Source organism: Pongo pygmaeus, chromosome 15 (genome assembly GCF_028885625.2).
Source record: "Pongo pygmaeus isolate AG05252 chromosome 15, NHGRI_mPonPyg2-v2.0_pri, whole genome shotgun sequence".
Classification (NCBI taxonomy): Eukaryota; Metazoa; Chordata; class Mammalia; order Primates; family Hominidae; genus Pongo; species Pongo pygmaeus.
The window spans coordinates 65278965-65300757 of NC_072388.2; the positions used below are offsets into that span (position 1 = coordinate 65278965).

General features: G+C 37.5%; 1 long non-coding RNA gene across 4 annotated transcripts in view; it reads right to left on the bottom strand.

Moving 5' to 3' along the window:
• Positions 1-2717: 2717 nt before the first annotated feature.
• LOC129012688 (uncharacterized) overlaps positions 2718-21793 on the bottom strand; it is a 53475-nt gene continuing 34399 nt past the window's right edge. Inside the window, exons 2-8 of one of the 4 annotated variants that reach the window (XR_010123740.1) lie at positions 11359-11464; positions 10155-10303; positions 6824-6889; positions 6678-6741; positions 5380-6231; positions 4322-4426; positions 3587-3769 (exon numbers count right to left, since the gene is read on the bottom strand). This is a non-coding gene — a long non-coding RNA (uncharacterized LOC129012688). Of the gene's footprint in view, positions 2886-3586; positions 3770-4321; positions 4427-5379; positions 6232-6677; positions 6742-6823; positions 6890-10154; positions 10304-11358; positions 11465-21793 lie in introns of those variants that run through there. The other 3 variants (XR_010123741.1, XR_008493684.2, XR_008493682.2) reach the window with 3 other exon arrangements.

Sequence of the window (21793 nt, forward strand, 5' to 3'; positions counted from 1 at the left end):
GGCTGCTTTGTTTACCTAAGCGAGCCTGGGCAATGGCGGGCGCCCCTCCCCCAGCCTCGCTGCCGCCTTGCAGTTTGATCTCAGACTGCTGTGCTAGCAATCAGCGAGACTCCGTGGGCGTAGGACCCTCTGAGCCAGGTGCGGGCTATACTCTCCTGGGGCACCGTTTCCTAAGCCCGTCGGAAAAGCACAGTATTCAGGTGGGAGTGGCCCGATTTTCCAGGTGCCGTCTGTCACCCCTGGAAGGGGAACTCCCTGACCCCTTGCGCTTCCCGAGTGAGGCAATGCCTCGCCCCTGCTTCGGCTGGCGCACGGTGCGCTCACCCACTGACCTGCGCCCACTGTCTGGCACTCCCTAGTGAGATGAACACGGTACCTCAGATGGAAATGCAGAAATCACCCGTCTTCTGCGTCGCTCGCGCTGGGAGCTGTAGACCGGAGCTGTTCCTATTCGGCCATCTTGGCTCCTCCCCTGCCTTTGTTTTTTGAAAGATATTTTTGTTGGGTATAAAATCCTAGGTTGACAGATTTTTTTCCCCCTCCCATACTATAAAGATACTATTCCATTATGTTCTGATTGTGTGTTTTTTTAACAAGAAATATGCTATCATTTATATATTTATCCCTCTTCATGTAACATATCTGTAGCTGCTTTAAGATTTTTGTCTTCATCACTGGACTTCAGAAGTTCCTTGGGTGGTTTTCTTCTGCTTCTTCTACTTGGGATACATTAAACCTCTTGGATATATGGACTTACAGAGTTTATCATATTTGTACTTTTTTTACTGTTATTTCTGCAAATATGTATATATCCCTCCTTCTTGTTTTCTCCTTCTGGGCTCCAACTACATGTATAGCAAATTACCTAATAGTGTTCTGCAAATCACTGATTTTCTTGTTACTGACATTTTTTCTTTGTATATTTCATTGTGGTAAGTTTATACTGTGATGTCTTCATAAACACTAATCTTTTATTCTGCTAAATTCTAATTACCCATTAATCCCACTTATTTTTCATTTCTGACACCATATTTTTTATTTCTAGAAGTTCATTTGGAGTCTTTTTTATATCTTGCCTTTCTTTCATAATTTCTATGCTTTCCTCTCCCTTCTAAAACATATGGAGATAGGTGTTTTAATGTCCTTCTCAGATAATTCCATTATCTTTGTGGTTTCTTGATATGCTTCTATTGATTTTTCTCCTGGTTATGAGTAGCACTTTTCTTCTTCTTTAAATGTCTGGTAATTTTTGCTGAATGTAGGGCATTCTGAGGTTTTTGTTGTTGGGTATAAGTATGTCATATTTTTTTAACTATTGCTAAGTTTGTTCTGGGATGAACTTAAGTTACTTGGAATCATTTTGATCATTATTTTGCTCTTAAGTTTTGTTAGTGTGGATTCTAAGCAACTTTTAATCTAGAGTTAATTTGGCCTCATGATTAAGGCTATACCTCTCCAAGGATTCTACTTTAGACTCTATATTAGGAGGTCTTACCACTCTGGCTAGTGAGAACATCAACTATTTCCGGGCCTATACAATCTACCTACTCCTTTCCAGAGTTCTTTACATGACTTTACGTAATTTTCTTATATACATAAGCAGATAATTTATCATCCAAAGACTCATGGGTTCTCTTTGGAGATACCAGAAGATCTTTCTCTGTGCAGGTCTCACCTCTCTCGTATTTTGCCCTGCAAATTCTAGCCACCTTGGTTTGTCTAAACTCCAAACTCTGCTTTTTAAACTCAGCCTGTCGTCTCTGTGTGGGTTTCCTTTCCCTGTGCTGCATTCTAGAAACTCCTTCTAGGTAATGAACTGTTAGAATTGCAGGGTCCACTCATTTGTTTTCTTCATCTCAGGGATCACTGCCCTGTACCACTTGTCTAATGCTTGAAACCTACTGTTTCATCTACTTTGTCCAGTTTTATAGCTGCTTAAGGAAGGTGAGTGAATATGGTTCTTGTTATCCCATCATGACCAGAAGTTCCCTGAGGGGTTCTTTTTAATATAAGACATTTTTTACACAGGTGTAAAGTTTAATTGAAATATATGTATACATACACACACACACACACACAGGCGTGCGTGCATGCACACACACACACACAAAGAATATTATTCAACCTCAAAAAAGAAGGAAATCCTGCCATTTGCAACAACATGAACGAACCTGGAGGACATTATGCCAAGTGAAATAAACCAGACACAGAAGGACAAATACTACATGATGCCATTTGTTATGAGAAATTGAAAACAGTCAAACTCATAGAAAAAGAGTAGAATTATGGTTACCAGGGACTTGAGTGAGGAGGAAATGGTAAAGTATTAGTCAAAGGATACAAAGTTTCAGTTATATGAGATGATTAAGTCTTAGAGATGTACTATACAGTGTAGTGCCTACAGTTAAGAGTACTGTATTTAATATTTTAAAATTTGCTGAGAGGGTAGATCTTATGTTAAGTGTTCTTATCACAAAATAATAATAATAACAATACATAAAGAAGCCAGGAGGAAGCATTTGTAGGTGGTGGATATGTTTATGGCATAGATTGTGATAATGGTCTCATAGGTGTATACTTATCTTCAAACTCATTAAGTTTTATACATTAGGTATGTATACCTTTTCGTATGTCAATCATACCTATGTAATAATCCATCATACATAATACAGTGATTTTTTAAATAAAATAATTTAATCATTTTTAAAGGACAGGTGTTTTGCTTTGTTTTTTTAATTAATTAATACTTAAATTAATGTTTAATCACGCATAGTAGTTAAGTGCATGGACACTGGAATCAGGCTGTCTCAATCTTGGTCCCACCATTTACAAGCTGTAGGAGACTGATTCATGTACTCATTCCCTCTTTGCCCCTGCTTCCTCATCTGTAAAATGAAAGTGATAATAATATCAATTTTATAGGGCTGTTGTGAACATCAAATGAACTATATGTGTGTAAAGAACTATATCAATTATCTATTGCTGCATAACAAGCCTGTATTACAAAATATTCCAAAACTTATTTGCTTAAAATAAGAACCATTTATTTAGCTCACAATTGGGTAGGTCACAATTTGGGCTGTGCTTCTCTGGGAGTTTCTTCCCCTGGTCTCAGTGCAGCTTACTCCAGTGTATACAGTCCATCATTGACCAACTATTCATCCTGCTTCTGGATTTTAACTCATTGTTGGCTCTAATGATGGAGGTAAGTAGACCTTGTGCCCCAGTCCTCCCACAGAGTAGCCTGGGCTTATTCACAAGACTGTTCAGGCATCTAAGAGCAGCAACAGAGCAACTCCACTACTCAAGCACTTTTAAAATCCACCTGCGTTACATTTGCTATTTTCTCATTACCAATACAAGTCATACTTGCCTAGCCCAGAGTTAGTATAGGAAGTTACCATCAGTGGTATAGATATGGAGAGGGGACAAATTTGTAGACATTTTTGAAATATACCATAGACATAGCAAAATTGTAACTATTTAATACATGTTAGTTATTTTTTTCTTTACCTTATTGTAATATATCGTAAATACAATAAGCACATACTAGTTATTATTTACAAATAATAGTAATAAAAATCATGTAGCCAAGGCATTATTTATTAAGTCCATCACATCAGCACGCTGTTACGGCTAAAATAAATGTGTTTGTCTTGGTCCAGCTGATCTTTTCACTTTGCCTCTGTGCAATTATTACAACTTCAGGGGACATCTCTTGCCTCCAGTTCTACAATCACGTTCTGCTGCAAAATCCCTTCTCTCTGCACTATTCAGTGAGAACAGTTGTATAAATCACCCAGAATGTTGGCAAGAAAAGAGCTACTTCTGGGCTGAGTGCTTTTTGGAAAAAATCTTTCCTGCTACCCAGAAGTCATTTACATAGGTTAATTCCTGGGGGTTAAAATCCATGGCACCCCTTTTGCTGCTGCAGCTGTGAGAGAAACTGCCTTTTTGCAGCATCACAGAGGGATTACAGCTTAAGCATTTTATGCACACTTACATGCAGGCACTCCTGGCATCAGAAATACTGTTTATTGGCCCTGCACATTTAGGTCTGAATAGCCCTCCCTCCCTGGATTTGTTATTCCCCTGACACCAAATGTCACATTTATTGCCCCAGTGAAGTATTGCCTGAATCCTCCTGGATCAAGCACTCATCTGCAAATCATTGCTCAATCATTCTCCGGTCCTACATTCCCAAACTCGATTTAATCATAGATAAGTGTGTTCATAGCCCACAAGTCTTCACTGAATCTCAATAACCTACAAGTCAGCTACTTATCTGCAGCAGGATGATTCACTGAGATATTTATTTTACCTCGTTCTTGCTGCAGTAGGAGAATACAAAGGATAAAAGGGAAATTTTCCTCATCCTTCCTTCCTTCCAAGAATAATCATGTCCCTGTGATCAGTCTCCCTTGATCTGTGGGAATTATTGTAGTAGGTTCTTTGTTTTCCAGAAGGGACCCTGAAGGCAACACCCTTCCCACTACCCCAACCTCACTCTAGATCTTTGGGAAGAAGCTGGTACTTGGGAAACAGGGATTAACAGCCTGAACTCTGGAGAGAGAAGGCAAGAGAGAGAGAGATTCCTACAGAGTGAAAGCGTTTGGGGAAGGGAGGGGAATATTGTTTATTTCTGGTGTGGATAGACAACTTGAACCCCTTTTCCATGCAGTGGCCCAGAAGTAATAAGACTTCTGATGTGGTAACACATGGGTAGCATGTGCCAGGGCCTTTGGAGCCATGGCCAAAATTTTGTAAGGGAGTATTCATATTCAAACGGGACAAGTACAATTGGGCAATGAACATCTTAGCATTAACTGTGAGAGAATAAAGACCTGAATCCCTTTTTTCAAGTTTTCTACATTGTATGAGCCCTAGTAAGGAAGTAGTAAGGAAACAGCTCTGTCCAACCTCCTCTGTCCCATATGCCTACAATTAGATTTCCTCCTAGCCCTAGCATGATCAAGCCAGAAAACAAGGCTATGTATTACCTTTCTCACATCTTAGTCAAGGTGCAAAATTATAGTGATATACCAAAAAATAAAATCTTCATCAAGTTTCTAGGAACTGGTTTTCTAAGCTATTTTCCATCCTCGTAGTTTTTGGTTTCATGCTAGTCACCAGAAATCCAGGGATAAGAGAAGATACACAGTAGTAGCCAGGAGTTAGTGGGAGCCTAATATGTCAGTGCTAAAATCTCATCTAGATCTGGTACACAATAGCTAGCTGACTGGCACCAGTAGGCCTGTTAGCAGGTGTGAGATAAAGAGGATTCGGATCCTACCACGGCTCAAAAAGCAATTACACAGAAATGTTGCTGCAGGACTTAACATTAAAAACTCTCCATCAGTTCTAGTTGGCTCTACTCACCAGTCCAAAGGCAATTTTCTCCCAAACTTTAAGCATCATAGATTCCCTCTTTCCCCTTGAACCTGAAAATCCAGCTGTGTTCTCTCGCCTCTGACATCAGCATTACTGGCTTTGATACAGCCAACCATCTGGTTGATGAGGCATGAGGCAGAATGGAATCCAGCTAACTGTTCCCTGCTGTTTCTACATGAACATTACAAAATCCACTGGCATCAGCATGGATGGGGAGCTGTGACCCAGACTTACAAGGAACTAGCACATTAAATGACCCTGGGTCATGATTTCTGATGACCATGAAGGACCTTTTCATGTTGAGATGAAGGTGGCTCTTGTGATAACCTGGAACTTGGGAAACACTTTTTAGTCAGATGATCTTTACAGGAAGTTCACCAGATGATATGACATCTTCAGTACAGGTGGTAGATTAGGAATCTAGACTACCGAGAAAAGGAGTTTAAGGTTTTTAGCTATTTCATTGTTTCAAGTATGAAATGTATCTGTTCATTTATTGTTTGAATTCACATTTCTGCATAAACTGCTTTTATTTTTTTCCTACTCCTTTTCAACATCATATCTGTAAGTATAAAATTTCTACCCATCAGTGTAAAGCATTTTTTCACCTCCCACCCCCAGCCTGACTCCTCCAGCTTTTCTGTCATTTCTGACTTTGGAAATTATAAAGGGAGAGGAGAGACAATAACAACAACAGCAACAACAACAAAAACAGGAGTATGAGTAAAAGGGCAATATGATTTTGTAATTAGAGAACCTGGATTTAGTCTGTTCTGCTATTTACAAAATAAAGTGGTCGTTGTGTACCATCATTTGAACTCTGTGCCTCATATTCCGAATCTGTAAAATAGGGGGAAAAAAAAGTAAATGATGAAAGGAGTGGTCTGTGTAAACTAGAAAGCCCTTAGAGATATTATTTATTTATCAAAGGAAAATTGAGAAAAGAATTTTGAACTTCTTTTCACACCAGAAGTAGAAGCAATAAAATTAAAGTTGATAAAGAAAACTAGTTTTTCCTTTTCATTTTTCTCATGAGCCTTGAAGTTGGGTCTATACCTGTTTGGTTTACTGCTTTCATTACAGAGATGAAGTATCCGAGTAGGTTTTCCCCAACATAAGTAGAGTCCTCTCTTTCTCTCTCTCTCTCTCTCTCTCTCTCTCTATCTCTCTCTTTCCCTCCCTTCCTCCCCCACCCCCCATCCCCACCTTTCTCCTTTCTCTCTCCCTCTCTGCAGGGAATAAAAATTTGGGATTCAGGAAGCAGCACCCGTCCTCTACTCATTTACCTGCTCGTGTCCAGTCTGTGTTTCCTGGACTGTCCAGTTGCCCTTCTCTAGCTCTCCTTTGAAACTAAAATATATTTTTTTTAAAAAAGGCCATCCACAGCCACAGCCTTGCTCAATGTGACTATGCAAACCTATTTTATTCTTACTTTGTATTCAGGACACATGCACTCCTCCTCCTGTAGTATTTGCTGATATACTTTGCACTCCAGCTGCTGCAATATTTAAATCAGTGATTCAGTACACAGACCACACAATGTGCCACTACACTCCAACAGGCAAGGTCTGTCTCTCCATGGGGACAGAGGATCTAAACATCTGTCATTCTCCTCCCATCACTTATAATTAACCACACACCCCTTTACACATATAAATATTTATGTGCAAAAATAAAATTCCCTAGTGCTTTAAGCCAATCTCTCTTCTCCTCAGTGAGCTTCGAAAGTTGCCAAAATAAATTTTTTACTTAATTCGAGACTCTGTAAGAAACTCTTTAGTGTTAAGAACTTATATAATTATATTCTGAGAAAATAATTTCAAACCTCAGACTTCTAGAATGTAAGCTCCATGCAGAAGGGATCTTTGTCTCTGTCACAGATATATCCCATGTGTTTAGAAGAGTCTCTGGGATATGGTGTGAGCGCAATTAATATTTTTTAAATGTTGAAGGATGAAATGTACAGGAATCCCAATTACAATATATGATTCTGTTGTTTAGGATGAAGAATTTAAGACTAGTATTCTAGGCAAACATTGCAGAACCTGAAAGTACTTTGATATTAAATGAGAACAAGCCAGAGTGAGAAATAATCATGAGACGTAAAGTTTGCCTGTTATTCAATCAACAGATCATTGTTAACTATTGACAAACATCATCATATTAGATCGTGAAGCAATAATAAACAATAAATAATTGTCCTTACCCTCAAGGAACTCTTGGCTTGTATGTGATTTGCAAAGGATAGTCTATGGGTTGCCTATCAGTATTTGTTAAAAGTACAGATTCTCAGTTCCCATCCCAAACTTATTGAACCAGAATCACTGAGGATGATCATTGGAATCTGTGTTTTCAATTTGTTAGCCAAGGAAAACTTATGAACACTAATGTTTGAGAAGGTAGTCTAGTGGAACTCAAGTTATTTGACTGTTTCTCAGGAATTATGTGGGCTCTGCTACCATTCAAGTTAGGTTTACATTGTCAAGCCCAAACATCTCTTAATAAATGGGTAAAACATAATGATATTAAAATAACATAATCAGCCAGGCACAGTGGCTCATGCCTGTAATCCTAGCACTTTGGGAGGCCAAGGCGGGTGGATCACCTGAGGTCAGGAGTTCAGGACCAGCCTGGCCAATCTGGTGAAATCCTGTCTCTACTAAAAAATACAAACATTAGCTGGGCATGGCAGTGCACTCCTATAATCCCAGCTACTCAGGAGGCTGAGGCAGGAGAATTGCTTGAACCTAGGAGGCGGAGGTTGCGGTGAGCCAAGATCGTACCACTGCACTCCAACCTGGGCGACAGAGCAAGACTCCGTCTCAAAAAATAAATAAATAAATAAATAAATAAATAAATAAATAAATAAAAACATGATCATTTTAGAGTAATAGTTCAGTATTAGAGCATACATAACAGTCCTCTTTTAAACTAATCCTTACTGGGACTGGTGATTTGAGATGAAGAAACAAAAAGATAAACATACAGCACATACTTGTAGACTTTCAGAAACAGACCTAAATCAAATGTCTGACATGTTCTCTAAGCTCCTAAGCTTCTGCAAATAAGTGTTTGAAACTTACCTCAGGCCTCATCAATTTCAAATATTCCAGTGTATCCATTAATCTGTTCTGCTCAGCGCTAACTTCAGAATTGACTGACACCTGCACATCTTTTTGCAAAGACTAATTAGGTCCTCAGTGCCCAAAGTATAGTCAGAATCAACTACCATCTGGCTCAGAATGGTGCTGCCTAACATTCTGAATGTTTAGCTTTAATTACGTATTTGTGTAATTTTATGCAATTTTCTATGGACTACTGACATAGAACATGTTTAAACAACTTTACTGACTCCCTGTGGATTGGAAAATCCATCTCCCAGTCATTCTTCCCCTACCTGAATGTCTCCTTGTACCTGGATTCAGCAGGAAGAGTCTTTTCCATCCTTCATTTCTCTAATGTCTTGTTCACTTCTACTCTTTTATTTTTACACATTGTTCAATTCTGTAAGTTGTACTGGCTTGTGAATCTTGTCCTGTATGGCTCCTGATGCCTTTAATAGCCATTTTCTCCATTTTAACATTCTTGCTAATCCTCCTCTAACTCTTACCAATTCTTTTTGAAAAGATTTGTAAACATTTAATATTAATTATTTTCCTTGTTCTGTACCTCAGCACCATGCTATCTACTCTTTCACTAAATAAAGAATTAGTAAATTTGATTGTTTGATTACAATGTAACATTGGTTATTATTTATAGGTTATATTATGCTCTCATGCTCTGTGGAAAAAGCATATTAAATTTAATGCCAGCCAGAAAAAAACGAAAATTGCATTTTTTGGGGAATTGCAAATATTGGTCACTAAGCTAGATGCAAACACCTCCTTAACATTTTGAAAAATAACAAATTAATAATAATTTGAGATAACACCATTTAATATCTTAATGTTAAACTGTGCATATTTGCTGTTAATCAAAACAATTTTTTAAACTCAAAGTGATGGCACTTAATGTTCTTTTAATTATGCAAGGAGCTAATCAATTTGTCCCTTAAACGGATGTGCAACTGATTAAGAGAAGCTAATCATCAGTTACGAAATCCATAAGGCACAGATGAGTCAGGTTTAAAATGCTTTTTGCTAACTTGGGACCAATAATTCTGTCTCCTTAAATTACCTCTTATTTCAGTTGGGAGAAGTTACTTTCTTTCCTTAAATATGTAAATGTTATACACTTACCTGTGGAAATTAAAGCCTACTTCAGCCTATAGTTAGGAATCAAATCAAGAATGATGCTGTAAGGGTTCAGTTTCTTATTTTACCCCTAAAGGACAACAACTAAGCAAGGGAATTACGATTCAGCATTAAGAATAGGTTGCTATGAATTAAATAAGACACTTTAGATGTTTGACTCTGATACTTTAAAGAGGATTTACACATGTTAATTGTTCAGTACTCTAAAAAGATGATTTCAACCGATAACATTCATTTGCTCAACAGGTATTTATTAAACATCTATTATTTGCCAGGTACTGTGCCATACACCAAAAGTGTGAGGGCACTTAAGGCATAGTTCCTGACCTTAAAGGCCAACTAAGAAACAAAAAGCAACATCATGAAAGATAATTAGATACATTTTTTACTTATTAAGAGTCACTAAAAAAATAAAATGAAACAAACAAGAAAAAGAGGTAGATTCACATAGCAATGTGTTATATAATAACTTACACATTAAAGATTAACAGGTGGACAAAAGCTACCTACGTCAGAAAACAAAGCACGGTTCAGTGACTCTGAATTCAATGGACTGGCGTCAGGATGTGCTTGGCTTCTAATTCTAGGCTGTGGCTATCTCTAATCTTCTGCTTGAGTTTGAGAGTATTTTAATCCTCTTTTTATTTCACCTTTCTCATCTGCAAAAGATCAGTGAACTTTCCATTGTGTAGTAGAGGTCAATTTCAAATCATTTGGAAGAAAACCAGGCCATCTTAAAGGGCTTCTGCACTTGGAATCCAAAAGCAAAGTGCATTAGTCAATCAATCATTCAGTCAGTAAGTACTTATTGATTATCTACTGAGTGCTCTCCAGGGGGCCAGCCCCTGATGGGGACATATAGGAGAGGAAACAAAACGGTCACTTTCTTCAATTAGCTGCCACCCTTCTTGGGAAGAAAGCAAACCACATGCAATAACAATAAAGAACAAATGAATGAATAAAAATTTATTGGGTGACACTACATGCCAGAAACTGTTATGCTTTTTAGATTGTAAGGCTCTTTCACATGTTATTTAAGAATGGTCAAGTGTATATAATTAAAAGCTAGGCTATGTAGTCTTTTCAGAGCTACAGAAGGTTGGAGGAGAGAAATATCAATTAAGCTACATTCAGAGATGGCTGTGTTGAAGTTTAGAGGATTTGAGCCAAGATGTTGAGCTATTGTGGAGCAGGTCAAGTTGGAGAGAAAGAAGCACACTCCAGAAGAAAGAGATCTGATGCAAACAAGGCAAGAAGCATAAAAAGCTGATCACAGTGTCCTTACAGGCATATGCTTTTACGAGAACAGAGCTTATAGATGGAAGGTGGAAAACTAGAGGTGGACTTTACAAGACCAATTAAAAATTTGGAAGAATGTCAGTTTGGAAGAAAATGTGTAGGAAGACAAAAAAAGATTGCAAATAGGGAAAGGGTGAAATATCTAGAGTAGGGAGCTGATGTGATAAAAAGAAATTTAAGGGATATTGGTTTTGTAGTGGCATTATAACTACATTTTAAGGTACAGCAGCTAGATCATCAGGATGTTGGCTCTTCTGACCCCATATTTCTAATTTCCGCAACACTTAAGTTACAAATATTGCTCTTATCATTTGTGGAATAACATATCACTTAGAGATTTTAGATCTGCTATTTGATTTACTGAACCTACAATGACAGATGGCTTAATGCAATATAAAGTGCTATTCCTACTTACCCAATTTGAAGATTGTCATGCAAAATTTTCTCAAAGACAGAACAGTTGTTCATTTGCCCAAACTTCATTTATTCACTGTCTTCCTAACCTTCTGATTCAGGGTTAACTTAAAACAGAATCAGGAAAATAAATGCCATTAGTTCTTTTCCTTCCTTCAATTTCTAGGCACAGTGAGGGCCTAGCAGAGATAGAATAAGGTTAGGAGTCCTGTAGGATCCTCAGCCTTCTCTGGGATAAGAAGCTGGAGTCAAAGACAGAAAGAATCAAGATGAGAGCTGCCACAGCAAATTCCCTCTCTGCACACCTGCTGAATGGAGTTGGGAAGGAAGGAAAGAGCAGTAAGTAGGAGGAAGTAAAGTGGAGATAAAGTGGGCTCCACGGTCTGCAATCTCTGCTCAATAGAACTCAACCAATTTTCAAATTTAGGAGAGGAGCATGGGGCCAACTCAAGGCCCAAACTCAATTCTGCAACTGCCTCACACATCTAAGGAAACTCCTGGAAAACACCCCCAGCAGAAGCATTTATCTTCTCAATTTTCTCCCTTTCTATATACTTTTACCCCAATCTCATCCCTTGCCAAAAACCAGTCCTTTTTGATCCACACCCACTTCAATTTTTCAAAGAAGAAAGGAAGGGAGTTCTTTAAACTACACACAGGAGGGGCTGACATTTGATTTTTTATGGGGAGCACATTTTATAAGTTATGCTTCATTATGTAAACCAGATTTCCTTATATAAACAGGGTCATGGGGGATCTTGATTTCCAAGATCTATCTGGAATATTCACAAATGGGCTTTACTGCCATATTTTTTCCTTCCCTTCTTTTTCCCATCCCTTCCTCCCTGGCTCTGCTCTCCTCACTGTGTATCTTCTCTCATTCATGTCAGAAAAAAACACACAAAATGAGGGAAACTGTGGTCACTTCTCTGGAGAAATACTGATGAGACAGTTACTTTCTGGAAAAGGTGGACTGTGCAGGGAACCCCCAAATAAGAAACTCTTATTTCCTCATTGTTTTGTCCATGGCTAAAGGACTTGTCTCTTTTCTACATTGGTGGATCTGAAATTGGGCCACTTTAACCAAGGCACTGTTCATCTAAGAATCATTGCTCCTTTCTTGCCTTTTACCAGAACCTCAGTGGGAATGAGATAACTCATTTCTACCAGAGCATCTTTATCATCAGCCATGGGCCTCTGACCACTGAACACAGTACAGAAATGCTGAGATATCTCTCCGTGTTGAATAGTTAGAGAAAATCATCCAGAGTCTGAATCAAGCTTTCTGAACAATTTCAACATTCTATTTTTTTGATTTCTGAAATCAGGCATACTCCCCTCATTTCTAATTTTTTATTCCTCTCTCCTCTCCTTCTCTCTCTCTGCTTCTCTCTGTCTCTGTCTGCCTCTCTCTCTGTCTCTCTCATGTGCATTCTTTCACACACACACACACACACACATGCACACACACACAAACTCCCCCTCTTTATTCAGTTTTATAGCAAAGAGGTCTTATTCTACCTAGTTCCTTATATTTTCCTCCATTTTAATTGCATGTAAAAACATTAGCAATGCTTCTAAAGCCATAAAGTTTATTACGCGGAAATGTTATACTTTAATTATGTAATAGCACATGGAGAATCTATACAGGGTTTCAGACCAAGTTATGATTACTGCAGCTCAACAATGCCTTAATCCCCCTCTGTGGTCAGTCAATATTGTAATAGGATATGGGTAAGTTTTACTAAATATTATTCAAGTTTAACCACTTGGAATTGGTCTTCAGATGACTTGTGAGTCCCTAGCTTTTCAATCAAAGGTTCTCTTAAGACAATAATTCTCATTAATCAACAATAATTCTTCATTAATCAATCAATGAACTTCCTTGTAAGAATGTTGACATATATCAGAGTATTAAAATAGAGGAATGAGATAAAGAAGAGAAACCAGCATTGACTTTTTTTTCATATACTAGGCACAGTATCAGAAACTCACAAGTTTTAATCTTAACCTCATTGTGATGATTTGAAAGCAGAGCAGGGCACTTACGGCCAACATTTAATGGTTTTTAAACATATGGCTCTATTTGCTCTGCAAGTCTGACAAAGACATATTTCCATTATTTTTATTCTAATGCAGTAATGTAGCATTTTATCTGTTATATTAAATAATCTTATGCCTTTTAGCATATTTAAAGTTCATTTTTTAAATTAAAATACTTTTTACTCTTCTTGTCTCAGAATGTTTCAGACACATGCTTGCTACATCAGACACATTTTACACCCACATTAATCAAAGCACAGAGAAATGATTACTAAAGATGTGAGATTGATAACACTGTCTCTTTAGACATCTAGAGAAAATGCTATACTGCACAGAAGATAATATTCAACCCACACCCCTACCTGCCCTCTTCCCACTTCTCAGAAGATCCTTGCTAAAACTTTTTACTTATAAGTCAAAAAAGCTATCACTCAAGATGAGAGAATTTGTTGAAATCCTCTTTACAACCAGATCAATGTTTGAGTGTCTATTGAATAAACAAACAAAAAGAATAATCAATGACAAATGTGGTTCCAGAAATTCTGCCCAGATGAACAGAAGTCAGTTTCCCCAAAAGCCATATTTCTTTTCAGTAGCAGAAATGGTCATTGCTTTTACAAAGTTTATTCACATTAAGGCTCAATTTTTTTCTTGAAAGCTCATTCATTCTTGATTCAAAAAATATTTATTTGGCATCTATTATATATCAAACAAATTTAGACTGAGGATATAAAATTCCTCTTTCTCTGGAGCGTATATTCTAGAGCAGCAATGAATAGTAGGATTTAATGCAGTGCATGAAAATATTGTACATCTATGCTGTTCATTATGGTAGTCACTAGCCACAAGCAGCTATGAGCACTTGAAATTGTGGCTATTGCAGCTTGGAAACTGTAGTTTAAATGTTTATTTAATTTTAATTAATTTAAATTTCTATTTAAATCACCATATGTGACTAGTGGCTACCCTTTTGGACAGTGTAGGTGCAGTGAATGCACAAGTATGTGGTGTGTGTGCATGTGTATATTGAGGGAACAGCAACAGACTCCATAAATATGTAAATGAATAAGAAACGCCAGATTGTAGTAAGTGCAAAGCAGACAACTGAAATAGGGTGATGTGAAAGACAGTGTTTGGGAGGCTACTTCTGAATGGGTGTTTGAGAAAAGTCTCTCTGAACGAGTGACTTTAGGCTAGATGTGAATAACAGGAAGGATCCACGAAAAGATCCAGAAATGAGTTTGCCAAATAGAGGGAACAGCTAGTACAAAAGTCCTAAGATGAGAACAAGATTGGTGTTCCAACACCAGGGACAGAGAGAGACCAGGGTGACTGGAGGGTAGAGAGCAAGTGGAGGGCAGAGTTGAATAGAGTTGAAGCTGGAGTGTTATAAATGCACCTGTGTTTGTTTCTTAAAGCTGTTGTAACAACATACCACAGACTTGGTGTCTTAAAACAACGTAAGTATATTCTCTCACAGTTCTGGAGACTAGAAGTCTGAAATCAAGGTGTCAGCAGGTTCCACTGCCTCCAAGTGCTCTAAGCTCTAGGGGAGAATCTTTGTCTTTTCCTAGCTTCTGGTGACTCTTGGCAATCTTTGGTGTTCCTTACCTTATAGCTTCATCACTCAAATCATTGCCTTCCCCTTCACATGGCCTCTTCTGTATTTCCTCTGTCTCTGTGTGTTCTCTCCTCTCCTTATAAGGACACCACTCATTTGATTTAGGTGCATCTAATCCAATATGGCTTCATCTTAATTACATCTGTAAAATTGTATTCCCACCTTCTGAGGACATGAATTTGGGTAAGACACTATTCAACCCACTGCAGCACCCAACTTTGTAGGACTTTGAAGCCAGATTAAGGAGTTTTGCTTTTATTCTAAATGTGATGAGATGTCATTGGGGGATCTGGAATAAGAGAGTGACTAATAAAATTAATGCTTTACAAAAAATCGTTCTGGCTGCAGGGATACTGGATTTTAGACAAGGGTGAAAGAACAGAGTCCAGCAAAGCAACCATTGCAGGAGCCCAGACATTAGAGGATGTGGCTTAGATAGGGCAGTGCTGGTGGGAGTGGGCAGATTTGAGATTTGTTTTAGAGGTGAAAGTGATAAGATTCACTAATGGATTGAGTGAGGGAGTGAGAGAAAGAAGAATCAAAGACAACTCCTACATTTTTGATTTGAGCAAAAGGAGGGTGATGTTGCCATTTATGTGACAGGAATGAGACAGGCTCTATTGGGTGATGTTAAGTTTAAGAGACCTGTTAGGCCACCAAGTTGAGATACAAATTAGGTACAAATCTACAGGTCTGAGGAGTAGTCAAATGTGGAGATATAAGCTTGGCAATTGAGACAAAGAAACTAAGGAACAGAGAGAGGCTAAGAAACTCTCCCCTGGTCACACAGGTAGCAAATGGCAGAGCTGAGATTGGAACCTGGGTAGTCTAGCTCCAGAATCTATTAACTACTGTGCTATATTCACAGGAACTTAAAAAGAGTTGAGAATTTTGAAGAAGGAGGGCAGAAATAGCAATGGAGAAAAGAAAGACATCTGTTCTAGTTGATCAGTGTACAAATATAATCTTCATTTATTCAAGCGTGCTTTGAGTAACTCTTCAATTTGAATGTGTGCTTATCTTCAGCCATTTTAAAGGTAGAGACAGTGTTATGGGGGTGTTTTCTATAGAATATGATGACTTGGACATGGTTAGGTATTTATTAAGATTAAACATTTTTATGTACTATGCAGAAATAAAAAATCAAAACCTATGCAGTGGGATTTATCCCAGGGATGCAAGGATGGTTCAACATATGCAAATCAATCAATGTGATACATCATATCAACAGAGTGAAGCACAAAAACCATATGATCATTTCAATTGATGCTTAAAAGCATTTGAAAAAATTTAACATCTCTTCTTGATTTTTAAAACCCTAAAAAACTGGCTATTGAAGGAACACACCTCAACATAATAAAAGGCATCTATGATAGACCCACAGCTACTATAATACCGAATGAGGGAAAACTGAAAGCCTTTCCTCTAAGATGTGGAACAGACAAAGATGCCTACTTTCACCACTGTTATTCAACATAGTACTGGAAGTCCCAGCTACAGCAATCAGACAAGAGAAATAAACAAAAGGCATCCAAATTGGAAAAGAAGAAGTTGAATTATCCTTGTTTGCATATGATATGATCTTGTATTTGTAAAAAACCTATATTTGTAAAGTCTCCACCAATAAACTATTAGAATTCAGAAACAAATTCAGTAAAGTTGCAGGATACAAAATCAAAATACAAAAATCAGTAACATTTTTATATGCCAATAGTGGACAATCTGAAAAGGAATTCAAGAAAGTAATCCCATTAACAATACCTATAAATAAAATAAAATAAAATAAAATACCTAGGAATAAACTTAACCAAAGAAGTGAAAGATTTCTACAATAAAAACTACAAAAATATTGATGAAAGAAATTGAAGAGGACAACAAAACTCGGAAAGATATTCCATGTTCATAAATTGGAAGAATCAATATTGTTAAAATGTCCATACCACTCAAAGCAATCTACAGATTCAATACAATCCCTACCAAAATACCAATGACATTCTTTACAGAAATAGAAAAAATAATCCTAAAATTTTTATGGAACCACAAAAGACCCAGGATAACCAAAGCTATCCTGAGCAAAAAGAACAAAACTGGAGGAATCACATAATCTGACTTCAAATTATACTATGAATCTATAGTAACCAAAACAGCATGGTACTGGCATAAAAACAGACATAGAGACCAATGGAACAGAATGGAGAACTAAAAAACAAATCCACACATCAACAGTGAACCCATTTTCAACAAAGGTTGAAATACATCAGGGAAACGACAGTGTCTTCAATAAATGTGCTGGGAAAACTGGATATCCTCATGCAGACAATTAAAACTAGATACCTGTCTCTTGCCATATACAAAAATCAAATCAAAATGGATTAAAAACTTGAATCTAAGAATTGAAACTATAAACTACTAACAGAAAACATTGGGGAAACTCTTCAGGATGTTGGACTGGGCAAAATTTCTTGAGTGATACCACACAAGCACAGGCAACCAATGAAAAAAATGGACAAATGAGATCACATCAAGTTAAAAAGCTTCTTCATAGCAAAGGAAACAATCAAGAAAGTGAAGAGACAATCCAAGGAAAGGGAGAAAATATTTGCAAACTATGCATCTAAGAAGAGATTAATAACCAGACTACATAAACAACTCTATAGAAAAAAATATATAATAATCTGATTTAAAACGGGCAAAAGATCTGTGTGATGGCCAGTACTGAGCATCAACCTGATTGGATTGAAGCATGCAAAATATTAATCCTGGGTGTGTCTGCAAGGGTGTTGTCAAAGGAAATTAACATTTGAGTCAGTTGCCTGGTGAAGGCAGACCCACTCTTAACTGGTGGGCACGATCTAATCAGCTGCCAGCGAATATAAAGCAGGCAGAAAAACGTGAAAAGGTGAGACTGGCCTAGCCTCCCACCCTTCATCTTTCTGCCATGCTGGATGCTTCCTGCTCTCAAACATCGGACATTTAAATTCTTCAGTTTTGAAACTTAGACTGGCTCTCCTTGCTCCTCAAGCTTGCAGACAGCCCACAGTGGGACCTTGTGATCATGTAAGTTAATACTTAATAAACTACCATATAGATATCCTTTTAGTTCTGCCCCTCTAGGGAACCCCGAGTAATATAATCTGAATAGACATTTCTCAAAAGAAGATATACAAATGGCAAACCAGTATATGAAAATGCGCTTTATATCATTGATCATCAGAGAAATTAAAATCAAAACTATAATGTGATATCGTCTCACAGTTTAAATGGCTTTTATCCAAAAATAGGCCATAACACATGCTGGCAAGTGTGCGGAGAAAAAGAAACCCTAGTATACTGTTGGTGGGAATGTAAATTAGTACAATCACTATGGAGAATAGTTTGAAGGTTCTCCCAAAAAATAAAAATAGAACTATCATATAATCCAGCAATCATACTATAAGGTATGGGCCCAAAAGAAAGGAAATCATTATATTGAAGAGATATCTGTACTCCCATGTTTACTGCAGCACTATTTACAATAGTCAAGATTTGCAAGCAATCCGAGTGTCCATCAACAGACTAATAGATAAAGAAAATGTGGTACACATACACGATGGAGTACTATTTGGTCATAAAAAAGAATGAGATCCTGTCATTTGCAACACTACATGAATGGAACTGGAGGTCATTATGTTAAGTGAAATAAGCCAGGCACAGAAAGACTAACTTCACATGTTCTCACTTATTTGTGGAAGCTAAAAAAAATTAAAACAATTGAACTTATGGAAATAGTAAAATGATGTTTACAGAGGCTGGGAAGGGGAGCGGGGCAGGCAGTGCAGACAGGAATGGGGATACAATGTGTACAAACATATAGTCAGATAAAATAAGATCTAGTATTTTACAGCACAACAAGGCAACTACAGTTAACATTAATTTATTGTATGTTTCGAAATAACTAAAAGAATACAATTGGATTGTTTGTAAATGCTTGAGGTGATGCATAACCCATTTACCCTGATGTGATTATTAAGCATTATATGCCTGTATCAAAATCTCATATACCCCATAAATATAGATACCTACTATGTACCCCCCCAAATTTTTTTTTTAAAAAACCTATGCAGCATTACTTCCTAGAAAGGACAGTTCCACAATCTTCCCTACTGTGTCTGTTGTGTCTGATTGACTTTAAGACCAATCAAAATATAAAGAATTTATCCAGTGAGAATTCAGAAATGTCCTTACCAAGTACAATCACATAAAAATAATTATTTACTCATACCAACTATCAGAATTAATTTAACTGTAGCAACAGTTGATGTGGCACCTTCTAATTAATATAGATAAATTTTTAGTGACATTAATAATTGGCAAACTGTAAAATACTTAAGGTTATATAGTCATTGTATTTACTAGCAAGAGAGAATGTGGCATTGGTAGAAAAATAAAACTTTTAAAAAAGAGGAAAGTAGAAGATTTTAGAAAGATATCATGTGCACTATAGCCTCTTCTATTATGAGGCTTTCCTACTTTTTCTGCCTACACAGCCCAGTGTGTTGGATGGCAGGAAGCAATGTACAGGTGTTAAGAGTACAGACAGCTCTGGGCTCTACCATATACAGAACTAGATGTGGGACCTTGGGGAAAGTTGTTTAGTTTTTCTTGCCTCCCTCCATTCCTTACCTACTTCTTAGAGTTATGGTAGGACTAAAGTGAAATCAGAGACATGAAAAGTGCTCGAAGCACAGCCTGACACATAATACCCCAGCAAATGTTAACCATTTTTAGATTTCCTCACCCTACCAATCTTTCTGGCCTTAGTTTAAAATAATTAAGTATAAGGTGGAAAATACAAAATGTTTCCAATGTCTAATTCATATTTCAAAGCTGCATAGACTAGACTCTCTTCAGAAGCTCCCGGAGAAAGAAAAAGTCTACCCTACTGCCTCTGATCTCATCCATCTCTCTGCTTTTGTGAGCTAAATGTTTTCTGCATGAAATCATTCAAAAGCTCCATTGTCAACCAAAAAATTCCACTCCTAGGATTTTATCCTAAGAAAGAATTAAGGATTTATGCTCACATTTAGCTGCAATGTTGTTAATAGTGAGGAAGCAACTTAAAAAAACTTAGTGAACAACAATAGAGGATTCGTGGATAAATTGTGGAGCAACACATGTACAATACAATTTTAAGAAGCTCTAAAAAGAATGTTGTATAAAAATAATAGTGAAAAAGAAGTTCATTATATATATATTTAATTTTTAAATAGCAGGCTATGATGCAAGATGTCCCATATGGAACGATTTTTTAAAGTGTATAGGTAGATATAAGCATAGAAAATGTCTGGAAGGCTTTACAGTCACCAAAATGTAGTGCATCACCCACTCACTCCTCCCACTAATGCTGGAATGGTCTACTAGCAAGTCTAGGTAATGGGGCATTCTTGTATAATCTCAGTATAAATCCTCCCTTGCTAAACTGAGACTGGGAGAATAAAGAGGGCATATTGGTTACAAGCTAGAGGTGATAGTCTGTACCTCTCTAATTCTCCCCCTTATACTTCTCAGCTTTGAAGGTTGCATCCCTGAGGTCTCTCTTGTGGCAGTGTTCACAAGTAGCTAAAGGTGTCATGTATGATGTCAGAAGCAAAGAGTTCTATTTCCTGTGTCAGACTTTGCCCATGGTTACTACCTCCGGGGGCCTTCAATTGATTGTAATCATTTAGGGACTTAAAATTATTACACCTTATACAAAAATTAATTCAAGATGGATTAAAGACTTACATGTTAGACCTAAAACCATAAAAACCCTAGAAGAAAACCTAGGCAATACCATTCAGGACATAGGCATGGGCAAGGACTTCATGTCTAAAACACCAAAAGCAATGGCAACAAAAGCCAAAATTGACAAATGGGATCTAATTAAACTAAAGAGCTTCTGCACAGCAAAGGAAACTACCATCAGAGTGAACAGGCAACCTACAAAATGGGAGAAAATTTTCGCAACCTACTCATCTGACAAAGGGCTAATATCCAGAATCTACAATGAACTCCAATAAATTTACAAGAAAAAAACAAACAACCCCATCAAAAAGTGGGCGAAGGACATGAACAGACACTTCTCAAAAGAAGACATTTATGCAGCCAAAAAACACATGAAAAAATGCTCACCATCACTGGCCATCAGAGAAATGCAAATCAAAACCACAATGAGATACCATCTCACACCAGTTAGAATGGCAATCATTAAAAAGTCAGGAAACAACAGGTGCTGGAGAGGATGTGGAGAAATAGGAACACTTTTACACTGTTGGTGGGACTGTAAACTAGTTCAACCCTTGTGGAAGTCAGTGTGGCGATTCCTCAGGGATCTAGAACTAGAAATTCCATTTGACCCAGCCATCCCATTACTGGGTATATACCCAAAGGACTATAAATCATGCTGCTATAAAGACACATGCACACGTATGTTTATTGTGGCACTATTCACAATAGCAAAGACTTGGAACCAACCCAAATGTCCAACAATGATAGACTGGATTAAGAAAATGTGGCACATATACACCATGGAATACTATGCAGCCATAAAAAATGATGAGTTCATGTCCTTTGCAGGGACATGGATGAAATTGGAAATCATCATTCTCAGTAAACTATCACAAGAACAAAAAACCAAACACCGCATATTCTCACTCATAGGTGGGAATTGAACAATGAGAACACATGGACACAGGAAGGGGAACATCACACTTTGGGGACTGTTGGGGGGTGGGGGAACGGGGGAGGGATAGCA